Here is a 25,759-nt window from a genome sequence, read left to right on the forward strand (position 1 = left end):
CTACGCCAAACTGGAAATCCCAATTAAGCCCAACATTTCTGTTCCTAAGTGAGACATTTGTTAAGTGAGATTTGCCCCATTTTACAACCTTTCTTGCCACAGTTGTTCAGTTAATCACTGCAGTTGTTAAGTTTGTAACATGGTTGTTAAGTGAATCTGGCTGAAATCACAAAGCTAAACCAGACTACTTTCAGTAATGCTGACAGAAAATACTGGTTGCTGATACAACAATTCCTAAGCATTTTTCAGGCTGGATCACTTTGTTTCTGTAAAACATCTCCTTAAAAGAACATGATTTGTAAAGGAAGTTCTAATTAGAAACCATTGAATAATTTCCTGCATTTAAAATAAATACAAAATTAGCATTCTGTCTTGAAAAGCTGGAACTTCTGTGAAACACATAAAATGACATTTAATATTTCCAATTTTCCTTTTTTTCCTTTTTTCTTTTTTTAAAATTCTGATTAAGTACTCACTTATGCACTAGGTAGAAATAGAGTCCATTGAATGATAGGACCATACAGAGTCTTGGAAGTCAGAAGAAAAATTTAACATTTAAGCAGTGCTGTGGAGTCAGAGTCGGAGTCTCGGAGTCGGAGGAAATTTTGGGTACCTGGAGTCGGAGTTGGAGTCGGAAGTACAAAAAACTGAGGAGTCGGAGTCAGAACATTTATCTCCTGACTCCATAGCCCTGACAGTGCTGTGGAGTCGGAGTCGAGGAGTCGGAGTCAGAGGAAATTTTGGGTGCCTGGAGTGGGAGTGGGAGTCAGAAGTACAAAAAAAACCGAGGAGTCGGAGTCGGAACATTTATCTCCCGACTCCACAGCCCTGCATTTAAGACAGGAAAATATTCTTTCAAGTATAAAATGATCTTATTATATATCAATATACAATAATATACAATATGTATATTAGTATAAAATAATAACATTGCAAGGAAATTCTTTCTGGTTTTGTAGAATTGTGAACAATATGCCGTGTTTCACTGAAAATAAGACCCTGTTTTATCTTTTTTTGAACCCGAAATAAGTGCTTGGCATTTTTGGGGGAGGTCTTAGTATTTTGGGGCGCATGGAGCAAGACGGGGCTCCTCTTGCCATCTTACTTGATTTCCACCCCATCTCCCTAATTCTAACCAGAGGAAATGGTGCTTAAATATTTTCGGGGAGGGCTTATTTTGGGGGGGGGCTTATTATTGGGAAGGGCTTATTTTAGCGCATGCGCTCAAAAGGCCTGATTGGGCTTATTATCCAGGGAGGTCTTGTTTTTTGGGGAAACATTTTAAAATGTCTATATCCATCCATGTCTCCCTCTTTTTCCTATTCGTGTGAGATTATAAATGTGACCATTCTCCCATAGAAAGAATCTTGAAATTGAATCAAAAGCTGCCTTGAAGTCTGTAAAGTCTCTAATTAGTGGGATTTATGAATTGCAGATGTATTTATTAGCCATTGTAGTAATAGACAACGAGCAATAGTGGATCTTCGTTTTAAAGACCATTGGAGCAGGAGGTTGGCTCTTTGTGCATCTGTATGTTAACTTACTTCCTTTCTCCATCTTTCTCATTCCCCACTTCAGTTTAATCTATTTTTCCTCAGCAATGTCATGTATATTATGATTTAGAAACTGGCAGGTAGTTCATTATATCCTAGGGATCTGCTGCCTAAAACTGCCTTGACAATACACATATTGGAGTTGTACTATATAAGTAACACCATTCTTAGAAAAAACAAGAATTTGAAAATGAAGCCCAGAGCCAAGTGAAAAGAAATGCCAAGGAAAATCTCTAAATTTTGCCTGAATTCAAAGAAAAAGACAGAACTGAAGCGTATCAATATCCTATTGCAATAACTACAGAATGAGTCTCTTCTTGGTGTGACAGTTGGGTTTGGGTTTTGATTTGATGTTTTTTGTTTTTTTGCTTTCAAGAGAACTAGAATGACTTCTCAATTTTTAGAGAATGCCTTTTTACTTAGTCATTTTTGTATGTTTTGTGAGAACTTATTATTTGAAGCCTACACAAATTTATGCCAGGGCCCATGTGGTTAATTTTTGTTGACATATTCATAAATGTCTGCCAGTGTTGCTAGTTAATTAATTGCACGTATGAATTTTCTTAAAATTCACACATGCAATTTCATCAGGTGACTTCAAGTGGATCTCTTGTTACTAATGAAAACCGATGCTGCTTCCATCTCCATTTTAGAGAATAATCTCAGAGACATTTAAAAGGATAGAGATGATTTTAGACCATCTACCCCAAATAATCACCTGACTAATCCAGATCTGGAATCCTTTTCGCTGAAAGACATTTCATTTTAAATTAGATCACCTAAAGAATAGAATCTGTTAAATTAAAGGACAAAATCACTACTACATGAAAACAGATAATTTAAAGAAAATAATGAAACAGATAATTTAACCTAACTATCAGATTCAGTTTTTGTAGTTGAGCTGCTGAGAGCTATTCTTCCTAAACTGAGAGTCTCATGCGGCGTTACATGCCATTTTTCAATGTAAACAACTTGCATGCATTAGCCTGTGGATTGGCTCCTTATGAAAACTTTAAAAGCAGAGTTTGTATTTTGAAGCTACTGGCAACTTTTAGGCTTATCAGCACTGGAAAAAATAATCACATTCATTAATACTAGTTTGCACATGCCAGAAAAACTACAGTCTTAGAAGGGCAAGTCCTGGCGATATTCTTAATGAGTGGCCTTCTAAAAATCATTCAGGAATTGCTTGTACTGCCAACTTAAGAGCTTTAGTCACAATTCACATCCTTTGCCACCTCATGACTTAGATTTACCGAACAGCAAAAAGGATTGGGACTGTTCATGGACATAATTGCACCAGTCACTGACTTTTCAGTCTTTTATTTGTGTATTGCAACTGCACCCTATTTGCAAAACTTCTGTCCTGTTTCCGAACAGGGGTTCTCTCTCTCTTCTATAGTTCTCAAACAATTTATGCTTCTTAAACCATGATCATATTCATTATTTAAGTATTTTACATTAATAATTTTATTATTTGTTATGCGAGAACACCTTCCTATCATATAGAGAAATTTCTACGGCAAGCAGAGTTTACTCAGTCTACCCTGAAGCTGACAAAATTGTGTAGGCTTTACCAGAAAAGTTGCAATCTGAAGGAGGACTTTCATGCCAAAGGAGACATTAAAAACATTCTCAGCTCTTTTTTTAGAAATCAGGAGGATCATTGAATGAGATGAAAAAGAATCTTAAATGCTGCACGTAGAAAACTACTGGGCTTTGGCAAGACAGTGCCAAAATCAGCTTGGCTAGCTCTTATACATTTTAAATAAGCAATTTAAACTTCAGTATGGCTTCTCATGATGCAAATATGTTAGTCACTTATTAATACCTGCATCTTACACTGCTTATTAAATACACAAGAGTGAGTCTGAGGAAAAATAATTGCAAACTGCTCAAAAGAGGAGGTGTCTTAGGCCAGCGCCAGTAGCTAATAAGCACAAGTGTTTGTCTGTTTTTGCAACTTGGCGTAGCTCACTTGGAAAGTGCACCTGGAGTTCTGTAAACTAGCAAGATGAAAGGGTCAGCAATGTGCTAACAAAACACATATGAGACCCATATACCTATGATGAACAATTAATTAAATTAATTCATCTTGTGACAGGATATTCAATGGAATGATAAACATGTTTTTCAGAGACAGAAGCTTTTCTCAGGTGCTGTGCAATAAGCTATTGAGGTTATTTCCACAGAGTGTAGCAGGTACTCTTTACTGCATTGCCTGCTGCAACAATGTCAAGCAACAACCAAGATTCCCAGGTTTAGGACAGCAATCTGGCTGTGTTGCAGGAATGGCTGTGTGCAGCCTTTATGAAAACAAACACGTTGGTCTTTTTTGGTTCACATTACTTGCAAGTAGATAATAAGTCTGAATCAATCTTAATAGAAGAGTCCTAGTAGCACTGATGATACCTAGTTAGGGTAATTAAATGTCTGCAAGAAAACAACCAAGATCACAGAGCACCAAGGACCCTCATATCAATCACGAGCTACAAATATTCTCCTTTATTGGAACCTTATTTATATTTGCAACATTCTGTGGCTAATGCTATACAATTAAAAATATTTTTAACACGTGACCAAAGCATTACCCATTGTCTAAAGAAACAACAGTCTATTGTGTTAAAACTGGTTTCTTATGCAATATAGGTTACTTCAGTCTCATTCACATATGTATTGAGAGGTGGTTGAGTGTGTCAAGAATGCTGAATGATTCAGACTTATCTACTTGCAGCTCCCAAGTAATATGATCCAAAAAAGGCCACATGTTTGTTTTTATAAATGCTGCACTCAACTACTTCTATAACTCAGCCAGAATGTTTTATTGCAGACGTTTCATTACCCAACTTAGATAACATCATCAGTCCTAGCAGAAACAACTGCAAGAAATCAATCAAGCTTAGATAGCATTAAGGACACCTCACAAATAAGGTTATCCTGTTGGGAGAAATAGGGGTGTGTTTTTTTGGTTTAGAAAAAAGGAACATTAAAACTGCACTTCTCTATTTTCCCTATTGAGAGGAAAATTAATATTAAAAGTAAAAATTCGAGAAAAGAGGCAGAAAGGGAGATATAAGAAAAAGAAGATAAGAGAATGGGAGAAAGGGAGGAAAATATCAAGAAATGGAATTGTGGAGAGATTAAAAGAAAATGGTTAAAAGGGGAGAGCAGAAAGGAAATTAAAATATTAGTATGCTGATTTAAGAGAAGAATATTAGTAGTAGAAATTGTATGTAAAAAGTAATTTAGAAGAAATATAGATTATTGTAAAGGATATAAGTAAGGATGAAATGAAATATGGGTAAGGAGCAAAAAAGAAGAAATATATGGTTTAATGTAAAATAGATCAGTAGATGCAATGTGAAAGACAGAATGGGTTATATGTTTTGCTGTTTGAAGAGGTACAGATTGGAGAGATAATAGTGGATGGTAAAGAAGTATGTCTTAAAGATGGAGAACAACAAAGGAATTAATTGAAATTACAATGAAAAATTGAAATGTAAAATGGAACAAAATTGAAATGTTAGTAAATGATGTAAGTAAAAATGAAATGAAATATAAATAAGAAGTAAAATAGAAGAAATATATTGTTAAAGATAAAATAGACTAAGGGTTGGAAGGCTAACTTAGCAGGCTTTAAGGTAAAAGGAATAAGTTGAAAAACATTGTTAACAATTTAAAAGATGAGGGGAATTTTGAAAAATATATTTAATAAATGGAGGAAAAGTCGGGGTTGCCTGGACACCATAGTGGGAAATAGTAAATGGAGAATGAATACAGCAATAGAGATGAAAGAAGGGAGTGGAGGGATGGAAGGAAGGGAGAAGGAGAGAGAGGAATGGAAGAAAGGGAAGAGGAAAGGAAGGGAGGGAGGGGAAATAAAAATAGGAGAGAAGGTTAGATAGGGAGAAAGAGTAGGAGGGGGAGAAGGAAGGGGAAGTAGTGAAGGAGTAGGAGAGGAGGGAAGAAGAAAGTAGGAAGGATAAAAGAAGAGAGGGAGATGGAAGAGAATGAGAAGAAAGATTGCTGTACAACAAAAAAGATGAAATGGAAGAAAGGCAACCCCGAATATGTGTAAATGTACTAGGATAAAAAATGAATTACTAAAAAATAAAAGAGAATAAATATGAGTAAAAATAGAGAAATTAGAATTTGAGGCGAATGAAGATGTTGTTTATATAAATAAGCATAAAAATATTAAGATACGATTAAAAAATATGGAAAAAGAAGATCTTGGCAGAAATTGTAACTAAGTAAAATGTATTTGGATACGGTAAATTGTATAAGATATGATATGGCCAATACTCTGTTCATAAAATATATAGGTGATGTGGGGGGTGGGGGGAAATCAATAAAACTTGATTAAAAAAATAAAATAAAACTGCACTTCTCTTTCATCTGTTCTCTGTACTAGCATGTGACAAGCAAGTGGTTTCCACAGGCATGAGAAGCCTGTGGAACATAGCACTAGCAACAGTCAGGGCCGGATTTTCCTATAGGCTAACTAGGCTTCAGCCTAGGGCCTCAAGATCAAGAGGGGCCTACACAGTGGTGGGATTCTGGGGGTTCTAGGGGGTTCGGCTGAACCCTTTGTTAAATTGCTGGCTCGTCCCGCCCCTCCGCACTATTATTTATTTCCAATAAATGGGGCGGGCAAGCCAGCAATTTAACAAACGGTTCGGTGTTTTTTTGTAATTTATTGGCCCCCGAACCGTTTGTTAAATTGCTGGCTCGCCCGCCCCTCGCCTCCCACCTGCGCGGCGCCAGCCTATCGTAGCCAGGGGTAGGCAATTGTGGCTCTTTTACAACCTGTGGACTTCAACTTCCATAATTCCTGAGACAGCTTGGCTTGGCTGTTTCAGGAATTCTGGGAGTTGAAGGCCACAGGTTGTAAAAGAGCCACAATTGCCCACCCCTTCCCTAGCCTGAGTTCCGCTGCCTGGGATCCACGTGGGCTGCCACGTGTTTCCCCACCGGCTCCGGACGCAAGAGAGCAGGATGGAGAAAGCTTCCACGCCTTCACTCACCCTCACTCTCTGCTCTGTTGAATCGCCGGCCGTTCACTTACCCCGCCCACTCCCAATCTATTGCTGCCTCCGATGGCTAGAGGAAAAAAAACCTTCAAATTCTTGCCGCGGGGCTTCAAAGGGCCGCCCTAGAGCCAGTGGTGCAGCCGAACCCTTTGTTAAATTGCTGGCTTGCCCCGCCCCTCCGCACCACTATTTATTGCCAATAAATAGTGGTGGGCAAGGGGCGGGGGAGCCAGCAATTTAACAAAGGGTTGTGTGGGGTTTTTTTGTAATTTTATTGGCCCACGGAGCTTCAGCATATGCTAATTGGCCTCCCGGCTCTCAGCTGATTTGTCTCAGCTGTTTTGCTCAGGGCTCTTCTGCTTCCTTGCAAAGAGTGCTGATTTTTTTCCCCCTAGCTATGCTGAGAAATGAAACTGAAACTGCTTTGCTGTTGCTGCAAGGTTGGAAAATTAGGCAGGTAGAATTCTTTTCTTTTTCCTCACCAAAAAAGGTAGGTGCAAACAATGGGAAATTTAGGGAAAAAGAGGAGAGTTCAGGATTTTAAAACACAAAAGAAAAAAAGCTCTGTTTAACTAGGGAATTGTAATAATTGAGATACTATTAATTGTATATTTCTGAAGGCAGAAATGGTTAAGTTGTGGTTTGGAGGAATATATGGGGGAAATTATTTGGTTTATTATTATTGGTAAATATAATTAATTGATTTGTAAGAAATTGGATGGCATGTAAATAATTGGAATATTCATGTTCATATTGATTAATATACAAAAAGGTAGTTATATAACTAATTGATTTATATTAAAATGTTAAATTTATATTAAACAACTGTAATATTACATAGTTAACCAATATGAGGATGGATATAAAAATAGATGACAATGGGAAGGGGTATAATATAGAATAGAAGGGAAAAATTGAATTTGATTAAGATTAGAGATGAGGATGAAGGGTAATATTGGTTTTTTACAAAAATAGATGAGGAATAAATATGGCAAAAAGGAAATATAGAAATTGTAAATTTAATTGAAATGACTAAACACTGTTTTAATTTGTGAACCGGCCAAATATTCTGTTCAAAGAAAATACATTGTATGTTTGTATGTGTGTTTCTAATTATTGTTATTTATTCATATTTGTTCTCTTTTATTCTTTAAAGTTTAACAATTCATTCTTTATCTTAATATCTTTATATTTGTTTGGGGTTGGCTTTCTTCCCTTTCATCTTTTTTATTGTACAGCAATCTTTCTCCTCAAGCCTACCACCTCTCTCTTTTCTTTCCTTCTTACTTTCTCTTCCTCCCCCTCTTCTTCTCCTCCCTACTTCCTCTTCCTTTCTCCTTCTCCTCCTCTCTTCCTCCCTCTCTTACCCTCACTCCTACTCTAATTTCCCTTCCCTTCCTTCATCCCTCTCTATTGTTGTATCCTTTTATGCATATTGACTACTCAGAGGGCTGAAAAAGATATTTCTGACTGGTCCTCGCACTTTTGACCAGTCCTCGAACTTACAACTGTCCTCACATTTTATGTTTTTGCCCTATCTTGTCACCATGGTGAAGAGAAGCAGTTGTGAAATGAGTGACATGGTTGTTAAGAATGCTACAATGGGCATAAATGATGACCAGTCATAAGTGCGAAGACCGGTCAGAAGTGTGAGGACCTGTCAGAAATCACTTTTTTCAGCCCTCTGGGTAGTCCTTTTGTGCATATGGACTACTCAGAGAGCTGAAAAAGTTATTTTTGACTGGTCCTCGCACTTTTGACCAGTCCTTGAACTTACGACTGTCCTCACATTTTATGTTTTTGCCCTATCTTGTCACCATGGTGAAGAGAAGCAGTTGTGAAATGAGTGACATGGTTGTTAAGAAAGCTGCACGGGCATAAATGTGAGGATGGTCATAAGTGTGAGGACCGGTCAAAAGTGCGAGGCCCAGTCAGAAATGACTTTTTTCAGCCCTCTGAGTAGTCCCTATGCACATAGCCACGCCCACCCGGTCACATGACGAGCTACCCACGCCTACACAGTCACGTGACCAGCTAACCATGCCCACCCAGTCACATGATTGCCAAGCCACACCCCCAACTAAGCCACGCCCACAGAAGCTGTTGTTAAAAATATTGAATCCCACCACTGGTGAAAGGGCCTCATAAATGGAATAGCCTAGGGCCTCTTTTCATCTAAATCCGGCCCTGGCAACAGTACTTATATATCACTCCATAGTGCTTTTACAGCCCTCTCTAAGCGATTTATAGAGTCAGCATATTGCCCCCAACAATCTGGGTCCCCATTTTACTGACCTTGGAAGGATGGAAGGCTGAGTCAACCTTGAGGCAGTAAGGGTCAAACTCATGGCAGTGCCAATCCTGCATTCTAACCACTGTACCACCATGGCTCCTTCATCTTCCTTACTTCATTTTCCTGAGAATTCATAGTTAAAATTCAAGTGTTTTATTTACCCTGAAGAATTCATTTTTGGAAAATTGTAAATAAAATGTGTATCTTAACATCACAGATAAAATTTAATAGCTCTAGTAACTTACACCCATCACAATAATTACTCATTGGTACTAATTTATATAATGAACTTTGAGCTATGCAAATAATAAGCATGTATATGCGAATCAACATCTTCTGAGCTGCTTTTCTATTTCTGGGTTTCTTTTCTGCTATATTAAAATAGAGAAGTTGAAACAGTGTTATAGTGTTATAACAATAAGGGTAAGATACTCTACCCACATTAAGTATATTGATTCATGTTTTCTTTGTCATAGTTTTATTTTCTTTGTCATAATTTTATTTACATTTTTTCATAGAACACGGCAACTTTTCATATGATGCAATGTTTTGAGAACATTGAATTTTCTGCTTCTAGTTAATGTTGAAGGCCAGATGCTTTTTAAATATGTATGTATGAAATATTTTAAAAGAATGTGTATTAGCAATAGCACTTAGACTTATATACTGCTTCATAGTGCTTTTACAGCCCTCTCTACTCAGTTTACAGAGACAGCATATTGCCCCCAACAACCTGGGTCCTCATTTTACTCACCTCGGAAGGATGGAAGGCTGAGTCAACCTGAGTATTATATAAATTGTGCTTGTAGAATCATATTGCTTGGTTTGCCTTTCTTGCTAACCTTAGCTCATTTTGCACCTTTATCTTTCTGATGTCCTCCTTACATTTCTGAGCTGAAGCTTTGTCACCTTTTTTTGTTCTTAGCTCTTTTGTCCATTGCTAATTAGCATTCTGATTTAATCTCAGCTGCCATGCAAGCTGCATATTGAACCATATTAGATCTCTTAGTGGCTTCCTAGTTTTTTCCTCATTAGTATTTGAAAAACTTTACTCTTTAATTTCCTTTTCTAGAAGTCCTAGTCAACTGCAATACAATAAAATTTGTAAGGTTTTCTTCCCATGGCATCTTTCTTACCATTTCTTACAGTTTATTAAAATCAATGGTTTGAATTGTTAAAATCAAGAACACTAACAGTGCATGGTCATTTGCCCGCAGAGTTCCTACCACTTTAATATTTTCAATCTGTTAATTTTTTAAAAAAAGAATCAAATGAAAAGTAGCAGATTCCTTACTGAACCCCTCAATTTCTTAAAAATAAAATTATCAGCAATCCAAATCAAGAATTTATCTGACATTTTACGTTTATCCAAATTTTTCAATAATTGGAATAACCCATTGCAACCATTTCAGATTTTTTAAAGATGTAGTTATTTGCTTTAATAAATCTTAATTTAAATAGAATGCTAGTTTGATATTTAATATGATCATTCCTCAGCATTTTGTAGATAAACTGGCCCTTTTAGGCTTTAATATTCCTTTGTGCAACTGGATTCTTAATTTTCTTATTCCTAACATCATTTTCTTGACCACAGGTTCTCAGGGCTGTGTCCTAAATCTGCTGTTGTTCACCCTGCTGACCCATGATTGTTGTGCAAGATTTGCTTCCATCCACATTGTAAAGAATGCAGGTGATAAAAAAGTGATAGGCCTTATTCAGGATGATAATGAGGGTGATTACCAGGAGGAGGTAAGAGAGTTTGATGAACTGGTGTAATAAAAATAGTCTGGTTTTAAATGTAGGGAAAAACAAAAGAGATCATTATCAATTTCAGAAAAGGCAAGCCATAAACCTCTGTGTATTAATGATTCAACTGTGGTTAGATTTATCAAGTTTCTCGGTGTACAGCTGATGGTCCCTCAACAGTGAGACACTGGTGAAGCAGTCACAGCTTGTATTTTCTGCATCGTATGAGAAGAACAAATCTTTCCCCCGTCCTTACCACTTTCTATAGAGGGATGATTGAAAGCATCCTATTCTACTGTATTACTGTGTGGTTTGGAAGTATGCTGTGCAGAGAGTGGTGAGAATGGCAGAACAGATTATTGGAAATTCACTTCCTTCTATCCAGGACATGGCATATAAGTACTGATTGATCAGGGTCTGCAGTATGTCAGGGATATTACAGATCCTCTCCATGACTGGTTTTCTTTATTACCTTCATAGGAGGTATTCATAGGAGGAGGAGGCTTCATAGTATACAAAGCAGAACAAGTAGATTCTTTATTAGCTTTGTACTATATAGTATAAACTGTTCATTCTCAAGACTTCTTTCCCACTATGTATTCTAAATGGACTGTGATTAATATCTCTGTGTGTGTGTGTGTGTGTGTGTGTGTGTGTGTGTGTGTGTGTGTGTGTGTGCGTGTGATATGTCTATATGGATACGGGTGTGTGTATGTATATGTGTGTGTGTATACACACACACACACACACACACACACACACACACTGTATATATACCGTGTTTCCCCGAAAATACGACCTACCCTGAAAACAAGCCCTAGTCTGATTTTCACACCTAATATAAGCCCTACTCAAAAAATAAGCCCTACTTAAGCCCCACCCACCATGTGGTTGTACAAGGTGGGGTGAGGCACATGTGTAAAAATCAAGCTCTGGAGGGGGTGCAGCTGCCCCACATACCCCACACCTGTTTACCTTAGGACTGCTACCTTAGGACTCCTGCAGCCAGGCCTCCCACGCCCCGACACCGGTCGTGCCACTACATGACTTATTCTGTGACCACTCGTGACAGATGCCACTTGGCACATTGCGCTAGCATGTTGTGCCAATGCCGCCACTTGCAGCTGGCCATGTAGCACATTGTGCCGCTGCTCATGGCACATATGTCTGTGTGTTTGTGTGTATTCTTTTGAGGATATATCTTATATCTTGTTCTGTTCTGGCCTAGCCTAGCCTAGCCTAGCCTAGCCTCACGGGTCCCACCCCCAACTTCACTTAACAACTTTACTTTACTTTACTTTACTTTACTTTACTTTACTTTACCTTACCTTACCTTACCTTACCTTACCTTACCTTACCTTACCTTACCTTACTTTACCTTACCTTACCTTACCTTACCTTACCTTACCCTACCCTACCCTACCCTACCCTACCCTACTCTATTTTATTTTACTTCTTTAACTTTTTTTACATAACAACTTATCATCTTCTCCTCTCCACTTACCTTACTTTATCTTACCTTATCATATCTTACTTTACCTTATTTTATCCTCTCCTCTAATCTTATCTTCTTCTTCTGATTAATTGGATAATATATATAGGTAAAGGTTCCCTGCACATGCATTTCCGGCTCTAGGTGGCGGTGCACATCTCTGTTTCTAAGCCGAAGAGCCAGTGTTGTCTGAAGATGTCTCCATGGTCATGTGGCCGGCATGACTAAATGCTGAAGGCACACTGGCTGAAGGAATGCTGTTACCTTCCCACCAAAGTCCCTATTTTTCTACTTGCATTTTTTAACGTGCTTTTGAACTACTAGGTTGGCAGAAGGTGGGACAAGTAATGGGAGCTCACTCCATTACGCAGCACTAGGGCTTTGAACTGCTGAACTGCCGACCTTCTGATCGACAAGCTCAACGTCTTAGCCACTGTGTCCCTTGGATAATATATAACAGATTCCTAAAAGATACCTTAAAGTATCTTCAGACTTTAGAATGGTCTAACCCTGTTACCCTTTTTTAAAAATTGTTTTTATTCAACGTTTACATCTTTTAAATCTTAGTTACACTTCTACAGCTTTCCAATACTGGCATTTTTAATAATAACCTATTTATCTTTCAGCCAATATTTGGCCTATCTGCCCTTCCAACAGCAGGCATTCCCGTGCTGGCTAGCTCAGCTTCGGTTGACAACGCTGCTTCAAGTGGCTATAACGAAGTTAACTGTAAAGCAGCCCTAATTATCGCACTGCGAAGCCAATTGCCACCATCAGCGCCCCCCACGTGCCCGAACTCTCCAGCTGGCGTTTTAGTGGGCATTCCATGCCAGGCAAAGGAACAGAGATAGCACAGCGCTATAAGAGCAGCTTCTTCAGAGGCTCCCGCCCATCAACTGTAGCGTGGCTGTGGACTTTCATCATCAGCGCGCTGCTGCTGTAAAGTGAACCACTAGGCCGGTCCTTCCACAGAGGGCCTTTCTCAGCCTTTTCTCCGGATAGGAGGGAAATGGCAGTCAGGCATGGGATTGACTCCTCTGTGCTGCCTAGGACCGAGTCTGCTTAATTTAAATAGCTCCGCCCTCCTGGCCCAGTGTTTTGACTCGGTCTATGCTGGACAGACGTGTCTTCCAGCTTAGCCGTGTCCCTTTTGCTTTACTGCCTTTTCTGAGAGAAAATTTCTTCACCCTTCATTCAGGCGTTTGGCGCTTTTGCCTATCCCGCCGATAGCCGAGAAACGGCTGGAACTCTGTTGGCTGACAGGTTACATCGTGTCAGGCATTCTTGCCTGCTTGGAGCTCCCCAGGCTATCGGGGAAGCAAGCGCTACGTTTTAACGGCCATAGCCTAGCAGCCTCAATCAGCTTGAGCTTCAGACTCGCCAAAAACGAGGATTGCGTTAATAGCCAAATGGCTAACAATCTACCTGGACCTGCCTTCTAGAACCGGACAAGCGTGAGACAGCGCTCCGTGAGTTTGTTCTTTTCCCGGCTAGCCTTCTCATCGAGAGAAGCAATTTTAGGTGGTGCCATTTTAGACGCGAAGGATTGATTCAAAATGGCGGACACCATGCGGCCCAAGGCCACGACTAGCATTGCCACCTCAGGATGGCACCGCCATCTTAGCGACCCAATGGAAGACCCCATTCATAGGCCTTTTTCGACCTCAAGTATTCCGCTCCCTGCTTTACAAGGCCATCGCTACCACGCGTTTGGGGGAGGTTCCATCCACCTCTGCCACTGCCAACTCCAATGACCCAGCATCAGCTATGTTTGCAGAACCAACCGTTGACTCGGAAACAATTCCAGCACCTAAAATTTTCATAGACGTACTTCACCGTCAATGGTCTCTTCCTGGGGCAGGGCCCAGCCCCAATGGCCTGGATAAATGACTCTACAACTCGACAGCGAGCCTATCCGATCTTCTAGAGCCTCCTTCCATGGATCCCCCAATAGTGGCTCTCTCCAACACAACTCATCCCACAGGGCCTCTGAAGGACTCACTTCACCCTGAGGACAGGCGTGCTGAAAAAATCAAGGGCCATCAAGCAGCTGCCTGGTCAATCAGAGCCTCAACATCTGCTTCATTTTTCAACAGGGCTGCCCTTCTTTGGCTCAAGCAGCTCCAGGATCGTCTTCCCCCTTCCGACACTAAGTCCCATCAGGACTTAAACAAGATCTCAGCTGCCCTAGAATACTTGGCCGACACAACTCTGAATACGATCAGATTCGCCGTATAATCCCTCGGGTCCTCAGTGACCTCACATCAGCTCCTGTGGCTCAGGAACTGGCAAGCGGATATGAGAAGCAAATGGCTGCTGGCATTGGCACCATATTCCACCGGCAGTCTGTTCGGCCCTTCACTGGAGCCTCTCCTCGTAGAGACAAGAGACAGACGCAAGATACTTCCTTCTGCCCACAGACGAGCGGACTCCCGCTATTCGGCCCTACCTTGGTACCAGTCCTTTCGTGCCTCTGATTCCGGTTCCTATCAGTCTCGCTATCAGCGACCCTTCCAGGCCAAACTCCAGCAACAAGATGCTCAGGTCAGACCAGGGGGCAAGTTCCAGCCCAGACGCTCCTTTCGTGGAGGGTGGGGGCGCTTCACCAGATAGGCCAGATAGGGATCCCTCGGAACTTCCCATCAGTGGACGTTTGTCTCTTTTTTACAACCAATAGGAGGCCTCGACTTCTGATGCCTGGGTCCTGTCCACTATCAAATCTGGTCTCTCTCTGGAATTCCGCTCCACCCCCCCTACCGTTTTCCTTACGTGTCCGGTTTCTCATGACAGGTCCAAGTGGGCTCTGGTCTCTTTGGCCATTGCTCATCTCCTCTCGATCAGGGCCATTAAAGGGTTCCCCTAAGTCAACGTGGTCAGGGGTTTTACTCTAGCCTATTTATCATGAGGAAATCCTTGGGGGGGGTGGAAACCTATCCTAGACCTCAAAGCCTTGAACCGGTACATAATCTACCACTGGTTCAAGATGCACACTCTCTTTTCTAACCTTGAGAGTGTCAGACCAGGAGATTTTCTATCATCCATAGGTTTGATGTCCCCACGTCCCCATAGCTCCACGTCCCCATAGCTCCCAGCCTTCGGTTTCATTACCTGGGCGAGCATTAGCAGTATAGAGCCTTACCCTTTGGCCTCTCCTCGGCTCCTAGGGTATTTACCAAGATTATGGCTGCTCTTATTGGGCATATTCGATCTCTCCCTGTCCGGCTTCAATTTTATTTAGATGACATTCTAATCCTCTCCTCCTCCCTCCCTTCCGCCCATCGGGACTTGTCTACTGTTCTCAGTATCATCCAAAGTCATGGGTTCTCTATCAACTGGCCCAAGAGTCATCTCACCCCATCCTCCCACATTCTCCATTTGGGGGCAGTCATAAACACGAGGTTATCCTCTGTGGCTCTCTCTCCTGATCGCCAGGATAATCCTGGCGAACCGATGTAAGTCGGAAGGTTTGGCTACGATTCTGCTCTTGTCCCGCTTCTTGGGTAAAATGGTGTCCACGTTCGGTATTGTCCCTTGGTCTCGCTTACACAGCAGAGAACTGCAGTGGTTCCTTCTGCCACTTCAACAGACCGGACAATGCATGTCGCTGACTCAACTGAAACTTCCACGCCCCGTACTCTCATCCCTGAGATGGTGGACATCAGAGGTGATCTCGAGGAGCAGCTGTTACAGAGACCCTCTTTGACTCTTGCTCATGACTGATGCAAGCCTCTCCGGTTGGGGAGCGCATCTTCAACATCACATGGTTCAAGGTTAGTGGTCCCCTCAAGAAAGATGGCACAATATCAATCTCTTAGAGCTGAGAGCCATCCGTCTGACTCTCCATCACTTCAAGGATCTAGTCGCGGGCAGGGACATCCTGGTCCTTACAGACAACATCAGGGCCAAAGCCCACATCAACAAGATGGGAGAAACTCACTCAAGGTCCCTTATGGCGGAAGTCCTCCAATTGGGGCCTATGGGCCGAAACACACTTCAGTTCCATCAAGGCGGACCACATATCCAGAACGGTGAACATCCAGGTGGATGTCCTCAGCCGGAACTGGGTAGACCAGGGAGAATGGAGTATCTCCCCCTCACTGTTTCAAGAGATAATGACCAGATTCAGAATCCTGTTAGTCGATCTGTTTGCTTCTTCAGCCAACCACCAGGTCCTGAGATACTTCTCAAGGTACCCGGACCCACGGGCGGAACCCACAAATGCCCTGCGCAGTCCGTGGCCATCCAGGCTTCTCTACGCATTCCCACCTCTCCCATTAATTCCCAGGATCATCCGGAAGATGCTGGATGAGGGAGCGGAACTCATTCTACTCGTCCCACACTGGCCCAGGCGGCCGTGGTACCCGGACTTGATGTCCCTATCTGTAACCAACCATTGGTGCATACCAGACTCCAAGATAGTCCTCACACAAGGGGCTCTCCACCACCTGGATCCCAAGTGGCTTCAGCTAACCGCTTGGCGATTGAGCGATTCCTTTTAACGGAGGCCCGCCTACCAGCCCGGGTTATATCTACCATGCAGGCCTCTCGCCGGGCTTCCACAAACTGCATTTATGAAGCCACTTGGTGTTCCTTTTTCTCCTGGTGCAGACGAGCCGATATCAATCCGATGTCGGCCTTGGTCATTCACATCTTGACCTTTCTACAAGATGGTTTCAAAGCAGGTTTGGCTCCAAACACCCTACATCGCCAGCTAGCAGCTGTTGCTTCGGTCTTGTCCTGCAGCTCACCCGCTTCCCTTTCCAGGCACCCGTTTATATGTAACTTCGTATGAGGGGCTACTAACTTGTGACCTCCAGATGTTCATCGATTCCCTACCTGGAATCTCAACAAGGTTCTCACAGCTCTAACTTTGTTGCCCTTTGAATCTCTCCGCCAGGTGTCTTTGCGCTTCCTCTCCTTCAAGGTTTCCTTCCTTCTTGCGATCACCTCAGCTCGTTGCATATCGGAATTGGCAACCCCCTCCATCCACCGAGATCTGTGTATATTCGACAATAATAGTGTCGTCCTTTGCCTCAACCGGCTTTTCTCCCCAAGGTGAACTCCCTCTTCCACTGAGCGCAGGAGCTGGTGCTCCCTGATTTCTGCCCCCGACCAGTCCATCGGTTGGAACGATCAGGGCACACTCTGGACATCCGCAGACATCTCCAGGACGGTGTCCCTCCGCAAAACAGAGCGCTTTTCATCTCCTTTCAACCAGAATCCATCGGCTCCCGCGTCAAGGGGCCTACCCCGGGTTGGTGGATCAGGGCTACCATAACTACGGCCTATCAACAGCTGAATCTCCAGGTGCCCTGCCGCATCACGGCTCACTCAACCAGGAGTGCGGCCACATCTGGGCTGGGCCACTCAGGCCTCCCTGGTAGAAGTCTGCAGAGCTGCCACTTGGACCACTCTCACTCCCTTCATTCGTCACTATAGAGTGGACTTTTTCACATCGGCGGATGCGGTTTTGGATGTCAGGTTCTGCAGACAGTGCATCACTCATAACGGCACTCTGGGCCAGAGTTTCTCCCTCCCTGGAGGACATGCAGCTTTGGTATGTCCCATGCCTGACTGCCGTTTCCCTCCTATCCGGATAATGGACGTTGGTCTTACCTGTTACGTCCTTTCTTGATGAGGAGGAAACAGCAGTCAGTCCCACCCTTCTGGGTCTGGCCCGGATGGTTTGGTGGGGTGGGTGGATACTGATTCTCTCTCATTCCAGGAAGACACGTCAGTCGGCGTCAGCAACCTCACCGAAACACTGGGCTAGGAGGGCGGAGCTATTTAAATTAACAGACTCGGTCCTATGCAGCACAGAGGAGTCAATCCTATGCCTGACTGCCATTTTCTCCTCATCAAGAAAGAACGTATCAGTTAAGACCAACGTCCATTTGCTTGCACCTGGTCCCCTAGCCACGGAAGGGGCACGCAGGAGCTGGCAAGCCCTAGGTTGAATGTTACAGGGCCACAGGTTCCTGGTAAATATCAGAATAACCATCTGACTCCCTCCACCACTATAACTCATCTAGGGGCCATTATAGACACCAAACTGGGAGAGGTGTTCCTCTCCCAGGAAAGGCAGGACAGTATACCGGCCCTGATAGTTCAGATCCAGCAAAATCCCAGGGTTCCCTTAGCCACCCTGTCCAAACTATTAGGCAAGATGGTGTCATGTATGCCAATAGTACTTAGACCCGGTTACATGCAAGGAATCTTCAGTGGTTCTTACTACCATATCAACAGGCGAATACCTCAAATTCCTGGAACAAGGTCAGGGTCCCTTAACAGTCAGGAGGTCCCTCCGCTGGTGGACATCCTCAGCCCTCAACAAGGGGCGTGTCTTCAGAGAGCCCAAGCGGATCACGCTAACAGGAAACCCCAGCCTTTTCGGCTGAGGGGCTCATCTCAACTCCCAAGTAGCACAGGGTCGCTGGTCAGCACAAGACCTCACCAACAACATCAACTGGTTAGAGTTGAAGGCGATACATCTGGCCCTCCGACATTTTCAACAATCATATCCTAATCTTAACCAACAATGTAGCAGCAAAAGCACATGTCAACTGCCAGGAGGGAACCCACTCCAAATGCCTCATGGAGGAATCTTTGCGGCTGGGGAGGTAGGCGGAAAGAAACATCCTCTCCCTCAAGATGGAGCACATTGCTGGGACCTCGAATGCTCAGGCAGATTACCTGAGCAGGACTATGGTGGACAACTCTGAATGGCGTCTCCACCCAGACATCTTTCAGGACATATATGACAGGCTCGGAACGCCGATAGCGAACCTGTTTGCCTCTCGCCTAAACACTCAACTTCCTTGTTACTTCACGAGGTTTCCAACCTGGGAAGTGGAGAGGACCAAGGCTTTCTGTTGCACTTGGCCTCCCAGTGTTCTCTATGCATTCCCACCTCTTCCACTGATACCAGGGGTAATGTGGAAGGTCATCTTGGAGAGCGCAGAGATTATCCTCGTGGCTTGTCACTGGCCCCGATGTCCATGGTTCGCGGACTTAGTCAGCCTGTCTGCATCGAGACCTTGGAGAATTCCTCCAGAGAGGATCTCTCTCAGCCAGGGGTCCTAGTATAACCGGAGCCTCAGTGGCTCCAACTGACCGCCTGGCATTTAAAGGGGTCATCCTGAGGAGAGATAATTACTCTGACAAGGTCATTCGGACTATCCAGGCAGCCAGAAAACAATCTACAATCAGGATTTACAATGCCACCTGGGCAGTGTTTACTAGATGGTGCGCCAAACGCCACATTGACCCTGCCTCAGCTTCTATTCCATAGGTGCTCGATTTCCTGCAGGAGGGCCTGGACAACGGGCTGGCTCACAGTACTATTCGCCGACACATGGCAGCTCTCTCTATTGTTTTGTCAGGTATCGAAAGGGAGCCCCTAGCACATCACCTCGTCATCCACAGGTTTCTGCGTAGCTCTACATTAAGGATCTACATTAAGAGGACGGCACCCACCAGGAAATCTGAGGGTCTCTTTGTCTCTTTTCAGCCAACATCGTTGGGCACCAAGGTGTCTTCCTCGACCGTTAGTCATTGGATTAAGGCGTGTATTGCCAAAACTTATGAGACGCAATCACTGCATGTGCCCATGCGTGTCACTATGCACTCCACAAGAAGTGCAGCCACTACTGCTGCATAGGCCACAGAAGCCTCCCTTGAGGAGATTTGCAGGGCGGCTACCTGGACTACTTCATTTTTCATCAGGCATTATAAATTAGATGTCTTCACATCCGCGGAGGCTTCTTTTGGAAGGAGGATCTTAGAACAGGTGGACTTGGCCTTGGGGGCTCCAGATGCAACGGCTACCCACCCTTAGGACAGCCAGGATTTGGTATGTCCCATTCCTGAACTATTCCGCAGTTACACTGGAGGACGGGCATTGGTCTTACCTGAATGCCTTTTCTCAGTGACTGCGAAATAGTCCAACCCCACCCTTGGGCTCGAGGGGCCTGGACCGGACTTTCCCTAATATTCTGGCAGAGCTTCTCTTTCAGCGATGACATCGCTGAAAACTGGGCCTGAGAGATAGGCGGGGAGGCATGGCCAAAAAACTATGACTCAGTCTCTTGGCAGATCCAACTGTAGCAACCCATTCCTGGACTATTCTGCAGTCACTGAGAAAAGGCATTCAGATAGGACCAACACCCTTTTATGATTTTTTATATTCACATGCTAACGGTGTGTGTGTGTTTGTAGGGTACATTCAGTACATTCATTAATAAGGAAATTATAAGATTAGACTTTATTATCTATAAAGAGAAACTATCTCATGTAAGCATGTAAAAAACAAAGATGTCATTCACAAGCACATAATGGAAGGCCCATCCCCTTTTCATGTAAAACATATTGCATGTAAAAAAGGAAGGTAGGGATTTCATCTTGCAATGGCAGTAATGACTTTTTTATATCTCTTAAAATGTAATTGTACTTATAATTACTGTGAAGAATATCTGAAACCACTTTGTATCTTTTTGTCTTTTTCTATTTTTAATTATTTTTTCTTTCTTTTCTTGCACGTTTTTCTTTGCTTTGTTTTCCTTTTTTTCTTCCTTTCTATATTAGTTTGCATTAGTTTTTATCCTGTTTAAAAAAAAATTAAAAATTCTATATAAAATTGTTTTTTTAAAAAATCATTGGAGCAGAGGCAAGAATGAAATTTCTGTGCTTCAGCTGAATGAAAAAAGTGCTTTAATGCCATGCACTTGACTTTAAGGCATTGGTCTATTCAAAATTCTCCCCCTTCTCCCTTTTCTTTTTCCCCTCCCTTTCTTCTTTCCAAAGAAATGATGACTATTATATGCACACTAGCTCTTCACATAAAGGCTTACATCCAAAATTAGAACTCTGATGTAAATAATGTCTTCGGCAGTAAACAAAACATATATGCAATCGGTAAATTTGAATGCTGTGCTTTCATTTCAAATTCAATTCAATTCAATTTGAATGCTGTGCTTTCAATTCCATGTTTATTTTATGTACTTATATCTTGCTACAATTGTAAACAGATTTGGAGCTGTTCAGTAGCAGGTTCAGCTTAATAATCTCTACTATTCATGCTTACAGCAATTGAAATTTGTGTTATTCCACATTTTGTGGAATAAACTTTAAATTTGTTGCTGTTGCATACTTTGTGCTAAATCGCAATTGTTTTTATCAATTAATACATGAATTAGAAATTATGTCTGTATGTGTCAGTCCTGGTTAGAATATTGGGCTAATACTTCTACAACTGTGACATTTACTGAATGAGACTTAGTCAGCCACTGATTAGGTTTGCAGAGTGTGCTAAACATGGATTATTCAACTATAATTTGTTAATGGGGCATAATTGGCTAGGTTCATACAATACATGGAATCCTAAACCATAAATGGCAAGGGCTAGGTCAGTGATGGTGAACCTTTTAGACACTGAGTGCCCAAACTGCGCACATGCATGCCCAAACTGAAAAGTGTGCGCACCTTTTGTCATTTGCGGGGAAACAGAAACTCACGAAAGAAACGCCATGGAGATCTGATCTGGGTGATGGCGCGCGTGCCAGCAGAGAGGGCTCTGCATGCCATAGGCTTGCCATTTCTCACAATTGAAGCAAATTGTTGTTATCGCTTAGCACTATGTGTGAATCTTGCCACTGAGATTTCTTCATCCAATCTGTTAGTATTTCCAGATCAGCCAATGTTGCTACTGGGACTGGGCGCTGCCGTAATGTATTGTAGATCAAATAATCAGATAAGATTTATGCACATTAAGGCCATTTCTTTTCCATATGTGCTATGCATTTCTCTGTATCAGAAAATCAGATGCATTTGCACTCTGGCATAAATAATACATAAATAATATATTTCACTTTTTGTACTGAAAATAAGTGAGTACAAGTACATTTCAACACTCCTTTTACATATATCTGTTTAATTTTATTTATTTATTTATTTTATTGTTTTATTTATTTATCTATTGTTGTCCATACTGTATTGAATCATTTGGAACAACAGGGAACATATGTGAGGCTGTTATTTGTGGATTATAGCTCTGCCTTCAATACCATTTTACCCAACAGGTTTTTTCTTAAAATGTCCAATTTGGGTATAAATCAGAGGATTTGTTTGTGGATTAAGGATTATCTGAAAGATAGGCCACAGTCAGTAAGGATGGGATCTCACCATTCCTCTACTCTGATACTAAGCACAGGAGCCTCCCAGGGTTGTGTGCTAAGCCCTTTCCTTTATTCCTTGTAAACACAAGATTGCACCCCACTGTATAACATCAACACAATTATTAAATTTGCGGATGACACGACAGTGGTGGGGCTCATTAATAAGAACAATAAGTCTGCTTATAGAAAGGAAGTACAAGGGCTGACATTGTGGTATAAAGAAAATAATCTTACACTTAACACCAAAAAAACTAAAGAACTTATAATTGACTTCAGGAGGAAGAGAGATGTACATTTACCATTTACATAAATGGTGAGGAGGTGGAGAAGGTGGGTAGTTTTAAATTTCTGGGCATTTATATCTCGAAGGACCTCTCATGGACTACGAATGCTAACATGCTTGTGAGGAAGGCACAGAAGAGGCTGTACTTCCTGAGAATGCTCAGGAAGATAAATCTATCTCAGCATCTACTTCTGTCCTACTATCGCAGCACCATTTAGAGTGTCCTGACATACGGCATTCTTGCATGGTATGGGAGCAGCTCTGTAGCAGACAAAAGTGCTTTACAGAGAATCATTAAAACTGCCCAGAATTTCATCAGGCTCCAGCTACCAGCCCTTGACGACATGTTCAAATCTGTCTGAGCTGTTTGAGGAAATTGCATAACATTTTCAGAGATTCTTCCCATCCTGCTTACAATCTTTTTAGACTGTTGCCTTCTGGCAGAAGATACAGAACAATTAAAACTTGGATCACATGTTTTCTGAATAGCTTTTATCCCAGAGCTATAATTTATTTATTTATTTATTTATTTATTTATTTATTTATTTATTTATTTATTTAATTATTATTCAAACTTCTATACCGCCCTTCTCCTTTCGGACTCAGGGCGGTGAACAGCCAAAATAAAAACATTTATACATAACATTACAATTAAAAATAGATTTAAAATAATTAAATAAATTTGGCCCGTAATTTAAAACTTGTCAATTTAAAATCCGTATCAAAATTTTAAAACCAACCCTAAAATCAAGACAGACTGTCTAACTGAAAAAAGTAAGTTTTTAGGGCCCGACGAAAAGTCCGGAGGTCGGAGATCACTTGTATCTCTGGGGGTAGATTGTTCCAAAGGGTAGGTGCCACCACAGAGAAGGCTCTCCTCCTGGGGGTCGCCAGCCGGCATTGTCTGGCCGACGGCACCCTGAGGAGGCCCTCTCTGTGGGAGCGAACCGGCCGGTGGGAGCCTATTGGTGGCAGAAGGCGGTCCCGTAAGTACCCCGGCCCTAAGCCATGGAGCGCTTTAAAGGTGATCACCAACACCTTGAAGCGCACCCGGAAGTCCACCGGAAGCCAATGCAGCTCGTGCAGGAGAGGAGTCACATGGGAGCGCCCCGTCGCTCCCATAATCCCCCGCATGGCCGCATTCTGCACCAGTTGGAGCCTCCGGGTGTACCCCAAGGGGAGCCCCATGTAGAGAGTGTTACAATAGTCCAGACGAGAGGTGACGAGTGCTTGAGTGACCGTGCGTAGATCACTCCGTAGTCCCGGTTCAGAAAGGGGCGCAACTGGCGTATCAGGCGAACCTGATAAAAAGCCTCCCTGGCCACGGCCGTCATGTGCCCTTCTAAAGACAGCCGTGCGTCCAGGAGGACACCCAAGTTGCTGGCCCTCTCCTTGGGGGCCAATGATTCGCCCCCAATAACCAGCGATGGCATCAGCTGGCTATACCGGGACGCCGGCAGCCACAACCACTTGGTCTTGGAAGGGTCGAGTCGAAGCCTGTTTCTCCCCATCCAGACCCGCACATCCTCCAGGCACTGGGACATCACTTCCAAGGCATCGTTGGGATGGTCTGGGGTGGAAATGTACATTGCATTCAACAATGAACTAAAGGGCCACCATCAGTGAGCTGTTGGACAGCCTTACTTGGTCTGTTGTGTGGATGTTTGGGTGGTTTAGGGGTGGGGAATTTTGGTGGGTGGGAGTGTGTTTGGGGATTGTTATGTGTGTTGGACCTGGTCTTTGGGTGTTAAGTGAATTTTATTGTATGGGTATACTGTGTATATCCATACAATAATAAAGTTGTTGTTGTTATTATTGTTGTTGTTATTATTATATAATTTCTTGCATAATATTTATATGGTGTAGTTTCAGGGTAAATCTGTTGAGTGGTTTCTGAGTTTTGTGCTATTTCATCATGAAATAGAAGTAATAGTGACTTGTGAAAGAAATGTGAAATTATTCTGGGTCCTATTGAAAACTTTTGCTGAAACTTCAGTGGCTATGGTGCTGTTCACCTTGTTGGCAAGAAGAGCAGCATGTGTTTGGAGCTCAGTAAAAATGACTCTGATTACTTATACTGCTTACTTTTAACAATGGTCTTATGCAGTGCCTTAAGAATGGTAGTGGAAACGTTGGATAAAAATTCAAATGTGTGTACAAATATGATCTTGCCTGGTGAAGAATATGCTTAGAGCTGCTCAGACCTGCTCTGATATATGCTCAGGCATATATCACAAAATAATTTTAAAAAATTGCTTCTTTCAGCCTTAGTTCTTATCCAGTCTGTCATATGAGTAAAAGTTTTACTTGGTGGAGGTGTACAAAATAATCTGGCTCTGGAACATTCAGTTTCCTTTCCTCATTTCTCATTCCCGAACAGAGTATCAGCAGATTGTTTTTTACTGTCATGGAGTAGGTAGCCTGAAATTGGTGCTCTGAATGCATTACATCCTAAGTCTTCAAAAGGACTTAGAAATACACATTTTCATACATCAGTTTATGCATACAGTGGTCTGTTTTTCAGTTGATTATGGATTGCTGTTTATTAATGTGGGGCTTTATTATATGTTTTAGTTATTCCTGGGGTTCTTTGTTGTACTTATTAAAACAGAATTTCTTTTTTTATTGTTTTATTTTAACATTGGAGTTTATTAAGATGTGCATTCTAAATACATTTGAGCAAAGCCACTTTGGTTAAAGGGAATCAGGAGCCATTAGTTCAAACATTTAGAACTGGCACCAGGAGGGCTCGTTTTGCCCCATTCAGATTTGAGGCAAACATAGAGAAAGAAGAGGCATCTCCCTGATCCTTTTATCATGAGACCTAGTAAGATATCATAAATTGGTGTAGGATCGTCAGTGATGATACCCAAGTTTACATATTGACCCCTTACTGAAGAAAGGATGCAGTCAAAAAGATGCCTGCTGCTTTTTGGGTTTAGATTGAAAAGAAAAGGTTGAAACTCAATCTTAGCAAAGGAGAGTGGCTTTGGGAAGGAACTGCTGGTGAGTGAATTGGGGGGGGGGAGTCTTTAGCACCTGGTGGGTGTGGCAAGGAAGAGAAACTATGTGTTTATGTGTATGAAAGAGTTGTAATATTTGTAATGTGTGTCTACATTTTGTAATGTGTAGGGAGATGGCAATTGAATACCCTGTGGGCACTGAGAGCTGATAAACCTCAAGGCGC

General features: G+C 42.3%; 1 protein-coding gene and 1 long non-coding RNA gene across 6 annotated transcripts in view; one reads left to right on the forward strand and one right to left on the reverse strand.

The window, feature by feature from the left end:
* Positions 1-25,759, forward strand: part of COA1 (cytochrome c oxidase assembly factor 1) — a 118,791-nt gene that overhangs the window by 70,089 nt on the left and 22,943 nt on the right. For 2 of the 5 annotated variants that reach the window (XM_087892411.1, XM_087892414.1), the window contains exon 2: positions 10,474-10,628. The exons of the other annotated variants lie outside the window; for them this stretch is intronic. The gene's annotated coding sequence lies outside the window, so the exon portion shown is untranslated. The remainder of the gene's footprint in view (positions 1-10,473; positions 10,629-25,759) is intronic. 5 annotated transcript variants of the gene reach the window in all.
* LOC148114166 (uncharacterized) overlaps positions 1-25,759 on the reverse strand; it is a 113,674-nt gene that overhangs the window by 69,613 nt on the left and 18,302 nt on the right. Inside the window, exon 2 of the long non-coding RNA XR_015733896.1 lies at positions 8,882-9,002. This is a non-coding gene — a long non-coding RNA (uncharacterized LOC148114166). The remainder of the gene's footprint in view (positions 1-8,881; positions 9,003-25,759) is intronic.

Source organism: Pantherophis guttatus, chromosome 4 (genome assembly GCF_059756535.1).
Source record: "Pantherophis guttatus breed Tessera chromosome 4, ASM5975653v1, whole genome shotgun sequence".
Classification (NCBI taxonomy): Eukaryota; Metazoa; Chordata; class Lepidosauria; order Squamata; family Colubridae; genus Pantherophis; species Pantherophis guttatus.